The sequence below is a fragment of the Trichoplusia ni genome, chromosome 9 (assembly GCF_003590095.1).
Source record: "Trichoplusia ni isolate ovarian cell line Hi5 chromosome 9, tn1, whole genome shotgun sequence".
In the NCBI taxonomy this organism is placed as follows: Eukaryota; Metazoa; Arthropoda; class Insecta; order Lepidoptera; family Noctuidae; genus Trichoplusia; species Trichoplusia ni.
Window position 1 is genome coordinate 4007839 of NC_039486.1, and position 14828 is coordinate 4022666.

At 34.2% G+C, this 14828-nt stretch overlaps 1 protein-coding gene across 1 annotated transcript in view; it reads left to right on the forward strand.

The window, feature by feature from the left end:
* The first annotated feature begins 955 nt into the window (after positions 1-955).
* LOC113497176 (cadherin-86C) overlaps positions 956-14828 on the forward strand; it is a 99328-nt gene continuing 85455 nt past the window's right edge. The window contains exon 1 of the mRNA XM_026876588.1: positions 956-2143. The gene's annotated coding sequence lies outside the window, so the exon portion shown is untranslated. The remainder of the gene's footprint in view (positions 2144-14828) is intronic.

Sequence of the window (14828 nt, forward strand, 5' to 3'; positions counted from 1 at the left end):
CATTCTATACTCCCCCGCTTGTTTACGAAAATAAAAAGAACTTCTAACCGACTAACGGACTAACAGAACAATGAGCGATGATATGGAACTCTCAGTAACAACTCCCCAATAAAAGGGTTATCTTGTTAAACGAATATTGTACTTGGAATATTATAATAATAACGCACGAAACAAAGGCGATAACTAGCAGTAAATTACGAACAAGATTTACGTTTACCATTCATCATTTGAGAATTAATCTCCCTGTTTCTCGGCATCGCCTAGAGATATTTCAATATACCTCAAAAGAATCCCATTTATTTGTGGTACCTGCCGACTTCGCCTCATATTTCTCCGGGAATAACAAAGGCCGGGATCAAGGCATGACCTGTGGGCGCGTTCAGCAACAAGTTGTAAAAAACTTGCGCACGAGAACGCAAATGAAATCGAAATAACGTAACGTCCAGTCTCGGCAAGGTCTCGCGGAATGAGATACGGCCTTTTGATTAACCATTGTCGGGGAGCCGGCCCATGGAGTCGCCCCACAACACTGCCGCCATACTTTATTTATGTCTTTACATTTATTGCGGTCTCCTTCGCTCGCAATAAAGATTACGTTTTTCTAATCGCTCGACGCGACGCGGCGCTCTCAATGATCAGACCGGTTCCCTTCATTTGCATATATTATGTATTTTCAATCTTTTTTAATCTCCTATTCTCATTATAAAATTTATTATACTCAGGAAAATTGATAAATATTTTATTTTGTGTCTTAATTACTATTCAAATGATGTATTAATAGGCGATTTGTTTTGTCGGCTGAATTGCGTTAAGTTATAATTTATCATGCAATAATTTATGGTCTAGTGGCTAAAATAAATATCTTCTATTGCGTCATCTCCACTGCCCCTTTGTCCATTTCTATGTCAAAGTTCAATTTATTTTAAATTAAATCTTTTATGGCGTTCTTGATGTAATGTATAATTCACGACTAGTAAAAACCTGAGCAAAAAATTCAAGTACGAGGTTAAAGTTTTTACTTTTTGTTCCCTATATTCAGCACAAAAATAAAAACGTTTTGAACACTTCCATGTGACGTGTTTACCAAAAGCCACATTTAACGAATGATCATTATTTATATCAGGTCTGGGTTTTATTGAGCAGTTGATTTGTTCAAGGAACTAAAAATATTACGTGCCTTTTATTACCGTCTAATGACATTTTTAAGGTGGAGGGTTGGCTATAAGTCACGCTCGGACCCCGAAAAGAAGCGAACCTCCTTCTGCTAGTAATTACATGCAAGTCGAGCCACGCGTAGGGTTCACCCCTAGCCCCTGCTCCAACATCACGCGATGTAAAAGCCTTCGCAGTACAAGATATTTTAAAACCAGTAGCTCGATGTTTGTTCGACAAACAAACTTGCTCATAATCGAATCTTCAAATTCTCATCGAACTTTGGCTATCCCGATGTTGGAGTTATACAACTCCTTATTTAACTTCGGGATGAAACTTCGACAAAAGCAAGGACTTGTTCTATTTACATCGTTACTTGTAACATACGAAACCCAGTCCGATCTAAACATAGTCGCGTCAAGTATAAAGTGTACATCACACGATAAAGTAACTATTTGTGTGGCTGTTTTGTAACGTAAAGTTGATTTTACCGTCAGTGTACAGTCTTCTCTGAGAGTTTTAAAGGCACATAATCCAGTCGTTACAAAAAGTCGACACTGCGATAAAACGTGCAATAAGAATGGGTCGGTATAAGCACTATAGTGTAGTTTTCATGTGTGTAAGCGGGCAGCGGGCAGCGGGCGAGCTAGGCTAGCGCAGGGCCCGTCGACTTGTCCTCAACTCGGTAGCCGTGGCCGGTTCTCGGCTCGCCGCTCTAGTACGGCACGGGCGGAGTCAGGCAGCGGACGCGCGCCGCCACAACCCGGCGCGCGCATACACACGAACATAACTCATAACATTTGATAATACAAACTTTTTGACCGGTGTGTTTACTGACTGTGTTTACTGGATTGAGTGCACATTGAGTGACTTAGCTTAGTGAGGGATTTGGCGGGAGTCTGGAGCGAAAGTGGCAGGACAGAGGCGCGAGCGCGCCCTCTTTTACATAATCGTTGATAACTGGAGCTTTCGTAATTGTTGCGTGATAACAGTAAGTACACTTTAAGAAAGTTTTGGTGTCTTAGAAATTTCGTGTTTTACAGCAGTTTTATTGTTTACGTTTGCGAAGCTTTTAGTAGCAGTGAACTTACCGTTGAACTTATTTCGAACTAATTTATGAGTGCTCATAAGTTTGTTCAAGTTTTTTGTTTGCATTGCGCATGTCATGTTTATGTTGATTCAAACTTATCTTGAGTTGTGATAGACATAATCCTCTTATCTTTGAATTAAGTACTGGTTTAAGTTAAAACAGCGTCTCGCCTGTCGCTTTTGTAAATAAACACAGATAAAGTACGAAGTCATTTGAATATTTTAGTTCGTAATTTTAGTTTTTGTAGGTCGGCTGGTATTATTTGAATTCGAAATTGTTCTGAGTCCAATCCTGAAGTAAAGTAGTGTGCAATACGACGGCGTTTTTATTTGCCCTGTAGTTTACGTAGTATTAGAATGGGATTTAAATGCGGCAAACGGTTTTCAACTCTTGGCCAATAGTATTAGGGTATGATCTACAATGTGTACTATCTATAGTTGTGATTTAACTTGAAATTTATTATCCAATCTCGTTTTTAATTCCATAAATTAGCCATTCTGTGATTTACGGTGGCATTTATTAAGATTGTAGGAACCATACAAAATTGATTTTGTACATTTTCTTTCCTATGTCCTTTTGTTCTAAACCAAAGTTTTTTTTTTGGGTTTGTAATGTTGTTTTGATGTTATCTTAATTATTTTTACGATTTGCTTTGGCTTTAAATGTACCGTAGTACCATGTAGGTGCTTGGAAATGTACCGATTTCATTGTTCTCATGATACTGTTAAATGGTCAGTAAATTAGTATGTCACAATTCAATTTCGTTTATAATTTCCAATTGGATAAGCTTATTTCTATTACTCGTATTCCAGGGATACTGAAGTTTCTTCTGTTCTTCTAATACCTATGTAGCGAAATCAGAGAATGTTAATTCATCATTAAAATCTATTTTAGTTCTATGGCAGTAACTAGTATTTTAAGCTACTAATATTGATACTATAGCACCGTTCGCTGATAACAGTTTTACTCGATGGATACCCAGAATTCAGAAAGCTGTCATATTGGTTATTGACCATTTGACGATCACATATGTACATTTATAAGTTCATAGAAAAGTGACCAATAAGAATGACTAAATGGCCTGTTATATTAAAAAAAACTTTCATGTTTAGAATGACTCATATTTTGTGTGTTCCATGAAATGGTTATTTTACTTTGCCTGTGTTAAACTTTGTTCACAGGGTGCGTAAGTTTTTGGTGTCCTTATTTACACCTGAAAAACTTTTCACTTAGACTAAGAAGTTGAACAAATAGATTATTATTAGAAACATACCACCTCTAACTATACCTTTGTAATTAAAAACAAATCCTTCATATACTTAGTACTTCAACTATAACTCTATACTTTTATTAAATATCTTTACTATTCTGTCTTCTAATATCTTAGTTCAATGAACTCACCCTAAAATAGATTACTAAACCCAAACTTAGATCGAAGTCGATAAGCCCCAGGATCTTTAGGCATCTCGTAAAATCCGATCACGTTTGATGGCGAGATCGTGGGCCACTGTCGCAATTGAATCGCTCCATTATCGTTCACTTATCACTGTTGACAAGACGACTAATCGTGAATAGTTGCTTCTCGAGAATACCTTGTCTTTGTATATTTGTTGATACGAAAGCGACTCCTGTACCAACTGGGTTTTAATCCGTGTGTGAGGGGGTTTCATAAAAAATTAAGTCACATGCACAAGACAACCAAACTCAGAACAATTGGTGGGTCACCCAAATGCTTGTCCTAAACGAGGTTTGAACTCACGATGCGTCGTGTGTCATCACCATGCCATATGGCGAGAAACTGCCAGCTATGTATAAAAGTAAAAATGTAAAAGTATCGGTCACTGGTGACCTATTCCTTGTTTTATGACTTGTATTGAGTAGGCTTAGATTAGAGTAAAGAATTTATTGTTGATACTTAAACAGGTTGATCATAATATATTTTATAGTAATTTTCATCCAAGTGTACTACAGTAACGTCGAATAAAGTGCTTTTATGTGACATTTTACATTCGTTGTAAATATAACGTGAATTGAGACAATCACAGACAGTCACTATATAAATACCAATTGCTATCTTAATACAAATATAATAATAAATCTGTTAGCTTAAACTTGAATGTTATACTTGAATGTTATGATTTTCGAAAGCTCGAATTTATTTTATTTATCACCAATTAAGTCTATAAACCTCTATAAACTTTTAAAACCAAAATCATATATTTGTTATTACAAATAATGAGTACTCTTAAAACGAAACTTAATTATGGATATCAAAGTCACATAAATACATGAGACACTTGAAATGTTTTTGAGTAACAAAAAAGGATTTACTTCGACTTTCATACAATATGATAGACGATGATAACGATTAAAGTCAATGAGGTAATAGGGATGCGCGTGGCGATCTTGAAACCAATGAGAAGATGCTGTGATCGTGCGACACGGTCGATATCTGTAGTCTTTATCTTGGATATGTTAGGGTTGTACTGTATATGAAATTGTAGAAAAAATAAGTATAGTTGTTCATGGTGATTGATTTTCATTTCATCAGTTTTTGTTGACCATAGTTTTTTTTAAATGAAACAAAATAAGTAGTTGGTGCTAAAAATAAAAGTTAATGTGATCCGTGAACATTTTTTATTTTGCTTGGGTTACAAATATTTTACATGAATATTATGCTGTTATCAAAACTAAAAACATTGCACTTCAACCATAAAAATAAAAAATAAATCTTAATGATCAATAAAAGTCGATTAGTCGATTGTACTCGATCGTCGATAGTAAAATCGAGTAGCTTGTCCCATCTCTAGTTATCGTCACAATGGCGTCCTCTCGTTAGGGCGACACTGACTTCTCTCGGCTAATGGCGCGTCGTGCTGCCAATTCCTGGCTTTAGGCGCTTTGAGCAGGCGTTAGCACGCATTAGTTTAAATGTGTTTTCTTTTATGGCAATACTAAAGTTGAGGGCCAGTAAGAATAGTTGCACGTTTTATGGTAGGTCCGATTGTGTCTTGTGAAGTGGCCGTTTTAATAAATTTGAATGTTGTGCTATCTTTTTAAATAACTTTAGGGAAGCATTATAATACATTTATATATATATCTATTAGACTATTTATTTAAAATCACTTTTTTCGGTGGATTTGACCTTTTATAAAATTCTAATGAAAAATTTACTTCTTTTACCGTCTCATTTAAAATTACAGTTCAATAAAATTCATTTAAGCTGCTTATGAAGTACGGTACAACAAAACTGTACATTCAATACTTAAAACTAGTCATACCGTTAAAGCTAAAGTTCTATTACTCTTCGCTATTTTGTTCCATAAAATGCAATCAAGAAAACTTCGCATGAAATTTTGTCGTAACTAACAACGTTAAGGCATAAAAAGATTGTTAATCAACCTGCGCAAGCGCAGCGCGTTGAAGTCTTTTGTATGGAATAGAAGCGGCGCATGAGCGTCGCGCGTACTATTTTCCATTTTCAACTATTTTATTCAAAGATTCTTAATTTTTATTTATACTGTATGTGTTAATTGATTGGTTAAGTTGAGTGTTAATTAAAATAACATCTGCTTATTTATTTATCACTCTTAACTGACGCGAAAATTATAGGTAGGTAATTAGAAAATCTTAGCTGTAATGTTTTATGTCTTGTATTCGCTTTGTATGAGAATATTTTACAAGAATATTATTTTTTTTCAAGATATTCGCACATATAAGAGCTTCAAACATCTCCTAATAACCGAACATAACAGCGTGGGCGTGGCGTGGTTTAGAATCATACTTTACCTTTATATTTTTATTACAAACAAAATATTTCACGATTACATATCTATAACGATTTCACTTATAGTTAATAAGCTTGCCTAAATTTAGAGCTTATTGTGGTACTATACAAGAGGCTTAGAGAGGCGGCCTACGCGGGATAATGTAAACAAAGCCTGATAGCGTCCCATTACTGACGAGTTATAGGCCATTCTGATAGTCAATTATATAAACTACAGGAATGAGGTTAATTCTTTGATATTCATGTTGTTATTTAGATTATTTGAAAGGAATTTTGTACGTTGGTCTAATAAAGATTATTTTCTAAGAAGTTTAAGGCTGGGTTTTGGTTGTATGACTTTAAAACTGGTTTAGAGGATTGTTTTGATAATGAAAAGTGGTATTTTATCTCAGAAATGCATAAAATTTCACATCATTCAATCTTGTCTTGTTTGAATTTTTCTTTAAAAACAGTCTCTACAATGTGATCACAATTAATTGAAAAAACATACCTTAAGTAGGTAAATTTCCCATCAGAATAATAACCAAAACAAAAACCTTGATATTATATCATCATTAACATCGAAGTTAATTAATTAACGAAACTAAAGTACCAATCAACGATATATTACTAACGAAAGAAGGTCGGGGACAACCTGTACTATGAAATTTTAATTCACGGCCGTCTCGGGCCAAGTATCCTAATTAATAATGTTAAAAACAAATATTTACTGAATTGACGGAAGGAATATAATATGAAAAAAAGATTACTAAACAAACATTTTAGCATAAAATACTCGTTTGATTTAATATTATTATTTTTATTGAAAACTACATGTAAAATATATAGAATAAATATTTGTATAAATAAATAAAATCAATCATCAGCTGTCTTTAAATGAAAACAATACAGTTAAAAATTTCGTGATAATATTATGAACCTGTACAAGTTCCGTTTTTGAGCAAAGAATTGTCTCAATAACTGTTAAACATTGATCACTTATTAAATCAAGAGACCAATAGCAAATAAATATTTAAATGGTCCACAAAAATCAAAATTACTCAATAATATTCCTTACCGACCGCAAACTACAAACCAAACCTTTCTTGAAACAGTTCATGCTTTTTAATCACACGATCTGACCATAATAGTTTTACTTTTTACCAGCAGCCGCCGTCTGACCCTCCGCCCTTTAGGTCAACTCCTAACCTACATTATTTTATTAAGAATCTATATACTAATATATAAAACTGAAGAGTTTGTTTGTTTGAACGCGCTAATCTCAGGAACTACTGGTTCAAATAGACCATTCATCGAGGAAGGTTTTAGGCTATAAATCATCACGCTGCGACTAATAGGAGCTAAGATACAATGGAAAATGTGGAAAAAGCAGGGTAGACATAACTCATAACTTATATTTTCTAACGACGCGGACGAAGTCGCGGGCAACAGCTAGTAAGGTAATATAGACAAAGGTAGCATACATTTGTAAAGGAAGTACGTGAGTCGATGTAATAAAACACCTCGATTGTGGTAAACTTAGTTTTTTGACGACCACAAAACAAACGTTATCGTCCAACCAGATTTAGGTCGGGGGCTAATAAATTGGACGTATACGTAATATCGTACGCTATTTTTCAATAGTGACCATAGAAACACGAGTGTATTAAACTTACTTCAATTTAACGTCGGCTTTTTCGTATATGTCCCACATTTAGTTTATTTGTAAGACGTTTTTTGTAGGGCAGTAGAAAATAAACAAATAAAGAACATTATACAATACTAGCTGTTGCCCGCGTTTTTTTTCGATTTGGATCAGTAGTTCCTGAGATTAGCGCGTTCAAACAAACTCTTCAGCTTTATATATTAGTAAAGTATAGATATGAATACATTCATGTACGGAAAGATATCTTTATCCTTATCTTTCATTTACTGACCGTATTGTATGCAATAAGGTCGTTTGATTGATTTTATATGGCTAACGATGTATTAAAATAAGTCAGAGTTATTGCAAACACTCCCTAGGTAGTTAACGTCACTATTATGTTGTACTTCAGGAGTGAGAGATTCTTTTCGTATTGCCATATCTATTACTTAGAATAAGAAAGCAAGAAATATTCTTTATCAATATACATATTTATCATTGACGTTTTAAACAACAATGTTCAATAAACAAGAAAAGCGGTCACCCTTTGAACTTAGAGCTTATTATCAATAATTCATTGTTCAGCCCAAGACTGAAGTTGCTTGGTAATAAATTCACTGTTTTTTGGCGACAACAAAACTGTAATGTAATCGTTCAATCAAATGTAGGTCGAGGGTTTATAAATACGTGTTTTCCATTATTCATGCTCAATTGTTCTGACGGAAAATCGTTAGCGGTGACTCATTAAAGAAATTCGACCGGTCTCGAATCGGTCTAAGATTTTGTTTGCTGATAAGACTTGCAACTTATATCGGTCGCGAAGGAATTCTGTATTGAATGATATTTTGTTTCTAAATTGTGTTTTCTAAGTAGAGCTGTTGCGGTATTTCATGCGGCGCCTTTGAGACGTTTGTTTGCATGAGTGTTGTTGTCAGTTTAATTATTTTGTTAAATATTTTAAATAGGTGAATGTTAATTTGATTGTTCGGAATGGAGAATGGCGTTGGATGCTTTTACGTTTAACACAAGGTTTAACACGAAAAATTTATTCTATTGTGTTTTATTCGAATTTTGAAATCCACATTTCAATGATTGTCAAACTACCGTTTGCTCTATTACTATTAATTACACGAAGCATAATCTCTTTCTCTTTCTTTCATGGTGTGCTATCCACTCTGGTATTCTCTTTCTAAAATACCAGAGTGCCTACCATGAAAACCTAGAAATGTTCATTGTAGCACATAAACGATATACACTACCTACAATTAATCAATAACACAAATATGTAACTTCTATGTCCTAATTCCAATGTCAGGCCGTCACGTGTCAAACCTATCATGTATTGAATAAAAAGTTCGTCCTTGAGTGACACATAAGTTTTCAAACAAACATTGTATAGAGAATGTTTATACAATTGTATACATCTACTTTCATTCATACATTGACCCCGATGGCCGGTCGATATTAAAGTTCCAATTGACCGTTGTATGTTGAAAGGTACTCTTCATAATTAATGGAAATTGCAAATTTTATGAAAACGTCGATTTTGCTTTTTTTCTGGTTTAGAACTTGAAAACGTCGTTACTCGCATCCGACAGTAAAAAACTTAATTACTCATATGTGATCCTACAATGTATCGTGATCTGTATAATGATCCTACTCTATAAAAAAATATTATTTAATTTACTAATATTAAACTGTAACCAAAAATCTTCACGCTATCAAAACGGGAGAACGAATAGCCGAACCATGAAATACCATCAAAATTAACACTACAATAACCATGAAACATTAATTTAGTGAATACTCAAGGTTACGTTACAAGTGTTACGATTACGATTTGAACGTTATTGGTCGCGTCTGATAGCATCGAAATGATTTTGTAACCTTCAGGGCGAGTGGTGGTTATCACGCGACAGCGACGGGTTAACTCGCAGCCCTTTGTCACGACTTCACCTTATGTATTAAGCGTGGTTTATAATAGCGTGAAAGTAGCGCAAATTATAGAATAATATTTTTATAGTAGATATCTTAAAATTACTGTCTTGGAATCTCTCTTTGTTTAGGGCCTTATTAAACCATGTTTTTTCGAAAATTTGTTTCTTATTCTCTGTTCCTATTTTTGGAATTGAAGAAGTGAATTTAACTGTTTGCAGTACGTCTCCATTATGTCTATTTGGAGTGAGGACAATGTAGGCAAAACTGTTACTCATAGCTTGTATACGTGAAAAGTAATACAAAAAAAATGTAGTTCCATATTTACTTCGCCATGACTCCTTTCTCACAACTTCTGTATAAACCATCCCTTATATTTTATACGTGTACACAAGTAAGATATATACGATGTTCTTCCTGAACAAATAGTTTGGTGCTAATGTTTGTCTGAAAGCTTTGTATGTTCTTCAAGTTGCAAGGCGGTGAAAACTTTTGTTTTATGTCTTGCGCCTCGAAAAGTATCGATAAAATATTGTTGTAGTAAATGTCAATTTGTTTTTAATTATCGTTGTCAATTATAAAGTATAGGTACCAAAAATGTATAGCATATAAACTGAATACTTTGCTCTAGATCTCACGGGGGAATTGTAATGACTTAAATACTCTGTATTTATCGCGTAATTAAATCGTAATTGTTGATAATTGATTAAAAGTCTAACTTTTGTAAATATTTATAGAAAAAATTCGAGTCAAATCGTGACGCAGAATCAAAAATATAGAAACGTCTAAGTATATTAAGAAAGTACTTGTATGTTTTAAAGAATTAATCGTAAGGAACTACAATCAATAATAATGCACGCAACCAAATTATCTTCAATTACAATCAGAGAATTCAACAAATTATAAACGCTTACAAAAGCTAACGGGTAAGCAAATGTAGACAAATAAAACCAACCACAAAGATATTAACGATTATCGAGTAATTAATCGAATCACTGGAACTAATATGCAACATTTTATATCGATAATAATTTTACACGACCATTCGACACGTGTCAAGTTTCAGTAATCAACCGTTTGGCAGCAATCGATTGTCAGTTTCGATTAAATACATCGATAATCGATATTTATCTTCTGAAAGGAGTGACGTATATTGTCAATAGGAATAAACGTGAAATTGATTGAAGAGTTGATTATTTATTGTTTTAACTCTACTTTGTATTTTTTTGTTATGTTAGCCTTAACGGCTTTGGTAGTCGGTAACCATATTCAAATTAACCGTGTTATATAATGTCATCAAAAATAAGGTCAACCTGATGGACATTTAAAAAGAGGAAATTAATAATTTACCAGCCTAACTTCACACAAGATTTTTCCAGAAATTTGTTTATTTTCCGTTGCCATAGCAACCACTTCTCAACAAAGCCATAGTTTAGGCTAATGTGTTAAGATTTTACGGTCAGGAAATGTCAGTGTTGCGTGGGTACCTACCTCCTCAAGAATAGCCCTACAGGGTCATTATTACTGAATCATATCGCCAATTCCATTATTCATGACCTTTTACGTCATCGCTTATGAATAATGGAATGACCTTTGTCCTATTAAGCTTCGGCTGACGTCACTAACATTTCCATTTTATTGGATTTCAGATTCCATGTTTTCTTTTAATGTGAATCGTATCGTTAAATTAATAAAACCTTCATGTTTAGAATGAATAATGTTCTGATTCATATTCATTGAATCCTGTCTGGATTGTTAATCTTTCTTCGATTATGGATGTTATTGCTGTAAGTCGGGTAAAGTTTTTCTTAATTGCTTGGGAATCATTTTTATTCTTTAATGAGAAATAGATATAATCTTTGATTAACCAACGTATGAAAATCGACTACAATGTTTCTTTCACTGAATATTTCTCGTCATGACTTATTTTCCAAGTGTTTTTCTTACTACCTATCCCTTTTCTTAGGAACCTTTTAAATTATCAAGAGTGTTGATATCAGGAACTCTCAAGAAGTTGCCTTCAATATTTTTAGCAAGCTATACCTTGTAGTCCCTCAGATTTGTCTTCAAAGTACAATCCGATTGAGTCATTACCTCAAATGCGAACGCAAGGCGGTCATTTACTTACATTACGAGGATAACTGTTTATTAGAACATACTTCTGTACAAGAGTCGAGTAAATTGCGTCACCATATTTGGATCTGGGGACCTACCACCATCGTTCATAGTAAGTCTGTTGCTGATGTGGGATTGGGACGGCACCCTATAACGTGTAGTGCCATCTCGCTTCGTCCAGCATGAGATGATGGTAGACGCTCTGAATAGTTATATAACTAGGCAGTAAGTAATTAGTGAAGGGTAATCTAGATATTCTACCTCTATTGGACTCTTTATGTTCAGCAATGTATTACTTCGTTTTACGTCGTCGTATCATTAAACACTGAGTAATGTTAAGTATAATGTAAAACTTATAAATGTAAAGTACTATTTTATATTTTCATTAATACTTGTGATTTTATAGCTAAATATAATTTGTGACATAATAATTGAAATAAAGATCAATTATCGGTTAAGCGCGAGTCGAACCTGCTAGCGAACCACGATTGTACGAGAATGCATCAGTGAAAACCTATCACAGATAAGCAGAAAGTTGAAGTTTTTATATTTGGCCTGCCTGATGACAAACAGCAGTGTTCTAGTTTTACCCTTTGGGTACGAAACCATAAAAATAAATAAAGAAAAAGGCCCCATCTTTAATCTGAGTCTCATTAAATGCTAAACACATAATAAAATTCAAAATACACACAGATGAGTCAGATATGCCGCAGATTTCGTAAAACAATGGGTCCAGCGAAGAAAAAACTGTATCACTACATCGGCATTTCGTCGACCATTTAAAATTCTACGCGCGTTTTCTGACCATGGCATTTTTGTTTAGTACCGCGACGTAAAATGCGCGGATTCCCATGTTTTGAGGCCGACAACCTCCCACTGTGAGCGACAACCACCCATGAACATTTAGAGCACAGAATACAATTAGAATAGACAACAGGGTGTTGCGTTAAATTCATTTTTATGACCGTCAGATATGAGACATCGAGCACGTTTTTTTGCGAAGACACAATTTTGTGACGACGATTGTATGACAGGATTAAAAAATCATTGTCAAGACTCAAACAGAACTTGTACGTAACATAACGAGCCACTGCTTTAATATTTTTGTGCACGTTATCTAAGTAATTTTGAGTTACAAAGTAATAAGTGCGTCGTTGTAATTTCCTTTCTATCAAACTAACGTTCATACTCGTCCTTGTCGGGTCAATCAATCAACACTGCTGAGCCTCTAACTACACACACTTGCTAACTGTATATTATATATTATAGCCGTAACATTATCAGCCTTTTCCATCAATATATGGCCTTAGTAATGCAATTCTTAATAAGAATGTTGGTTCATATTTGGTTGCAACGGCTCACTACGAATTCAATTGCATATGCAAAACTGCTCCAATTACATATACTCATAAGCATTGGTTTTGCATAAAAAATGTGGACAGTTGGTAAACTGAAATAGACCTTGTTTACAGATAATGTCCAAATATAACCAACCTATTTAATGCACCTTTTGAAGATAATAGTAAATTAAAATAAAATTGCTCTCATTAACAATCTCGTTATCAAAGCAATTAAGAAATATATAAGTTAATACATTGACATCTTATATTGAATATAACATTAAAATTTTAATTAAATACCAACAAGACAGTAAAGGAAATGGATAACTACTCAATTACAGTAAATGAGTTCCATAGTTTCTTAACGTGGGTTGAATTCGCGCGATATTTTAACACAAAGCCTTATCCGGCTATTTACTTTGACAATCGGGTGTCTAGGCTATTAAATCTTGGGAACAGTTGATTGTGCTTGATTTCAATGTTAGGTTACCTAGCGCCCTACCACTAAATCTTAAAATACAACAGTTACAGTTGCTAAGGGGAGACAGCGATATTCGCTTCGTAAAGCGGCATCTCTCTTCCACGCATGCATTTCTTGCTTTACGCCGTGGTATTGGGACAGCTTTACGGCTGATGAATCTCGAAGTAAAGGTGCGTGGGTTATATGGAAATCGATCGTACTTTGTTTTACAATGAACGAAGCATTTTAGGGTAAGAGTGCACGTTCAGAAACTAGGTTTAACTTAGCAATTTAAACCGTTTCTGATTGTGCGAAATTGCCTTGTTTTTAATGACATTTGACGATGTAGTCGTTTTGTGACGAGACGAGTAAATCCTCCCACGGACAATGATGGTAATGGTGCCGTAACTTTTAATTTAGCCCTTTTTGTTAGTTAGTGCTTTGACATTTTGCCATCGAAGGTTTTACAATCATTATTGAAAGAAGGACAAACACTTTCTGAAAATCTCAATAAAGGGAATTTTCATTTCTGTGTCGAAATCTTTTGGACAAAAAAAAATAAAAGAAAGATTATCTCAAATGAATGTTGTTTGGGGAATATCCTTTCAGCTCAGTAGGATGATAGTCAGTTTGCCGTGCAACCACCAATTTATGTATTACTTGTAAAGTGCCTAATCCAACTAATTTCCCGACTTACTAGGAACCTATAAACAAAAATCATTTTAAGACATAACAGTATTCTTGTCATAAAAATGTACAATACATTTTTTCAATTTGCAATTTAATTCGAGATGACATTATCTGTGCGAGCGTTAGAGTGCGCCGGCGCCGGTTCGACGCCATATAAATTAATTTATAAGGTCTGTAACTGTACAGTTGGAACAGAACATAAACTTCGTTTTAATCTCGTACTAGTTACATTAAATAAATAATTACGAACTAACGTATTATTAGTATAACGCAGCAACTAAAGTCAAAAGTTTAAGAGTATGTCTATGCTTAACACCTGGACCGATTTGGATAAAATTTGTTGTGCTCGAAACAAATTGGATTTTAATCCCGATGAAGGCGAAGAAAAAAAGTACAGTAAATTACAGTTTAAAGCAACATCTACGCTGGCATAGCTGGCGTAAGTAAGTTGACAAATAGAAATTTGCTATTGATTCAAAAACTTTTACAAAACGCCATTTAGTCTTAAATTAAACAGAGCTTATGACGCGAGTACCTACTAGACAAGTTATAGTTCCAATATCGAATTCCTTTCTTTATTGTTTGGTTCTACACACATCGTAACATTGCCTGTTGATATATTTTTAAGTCAAGTC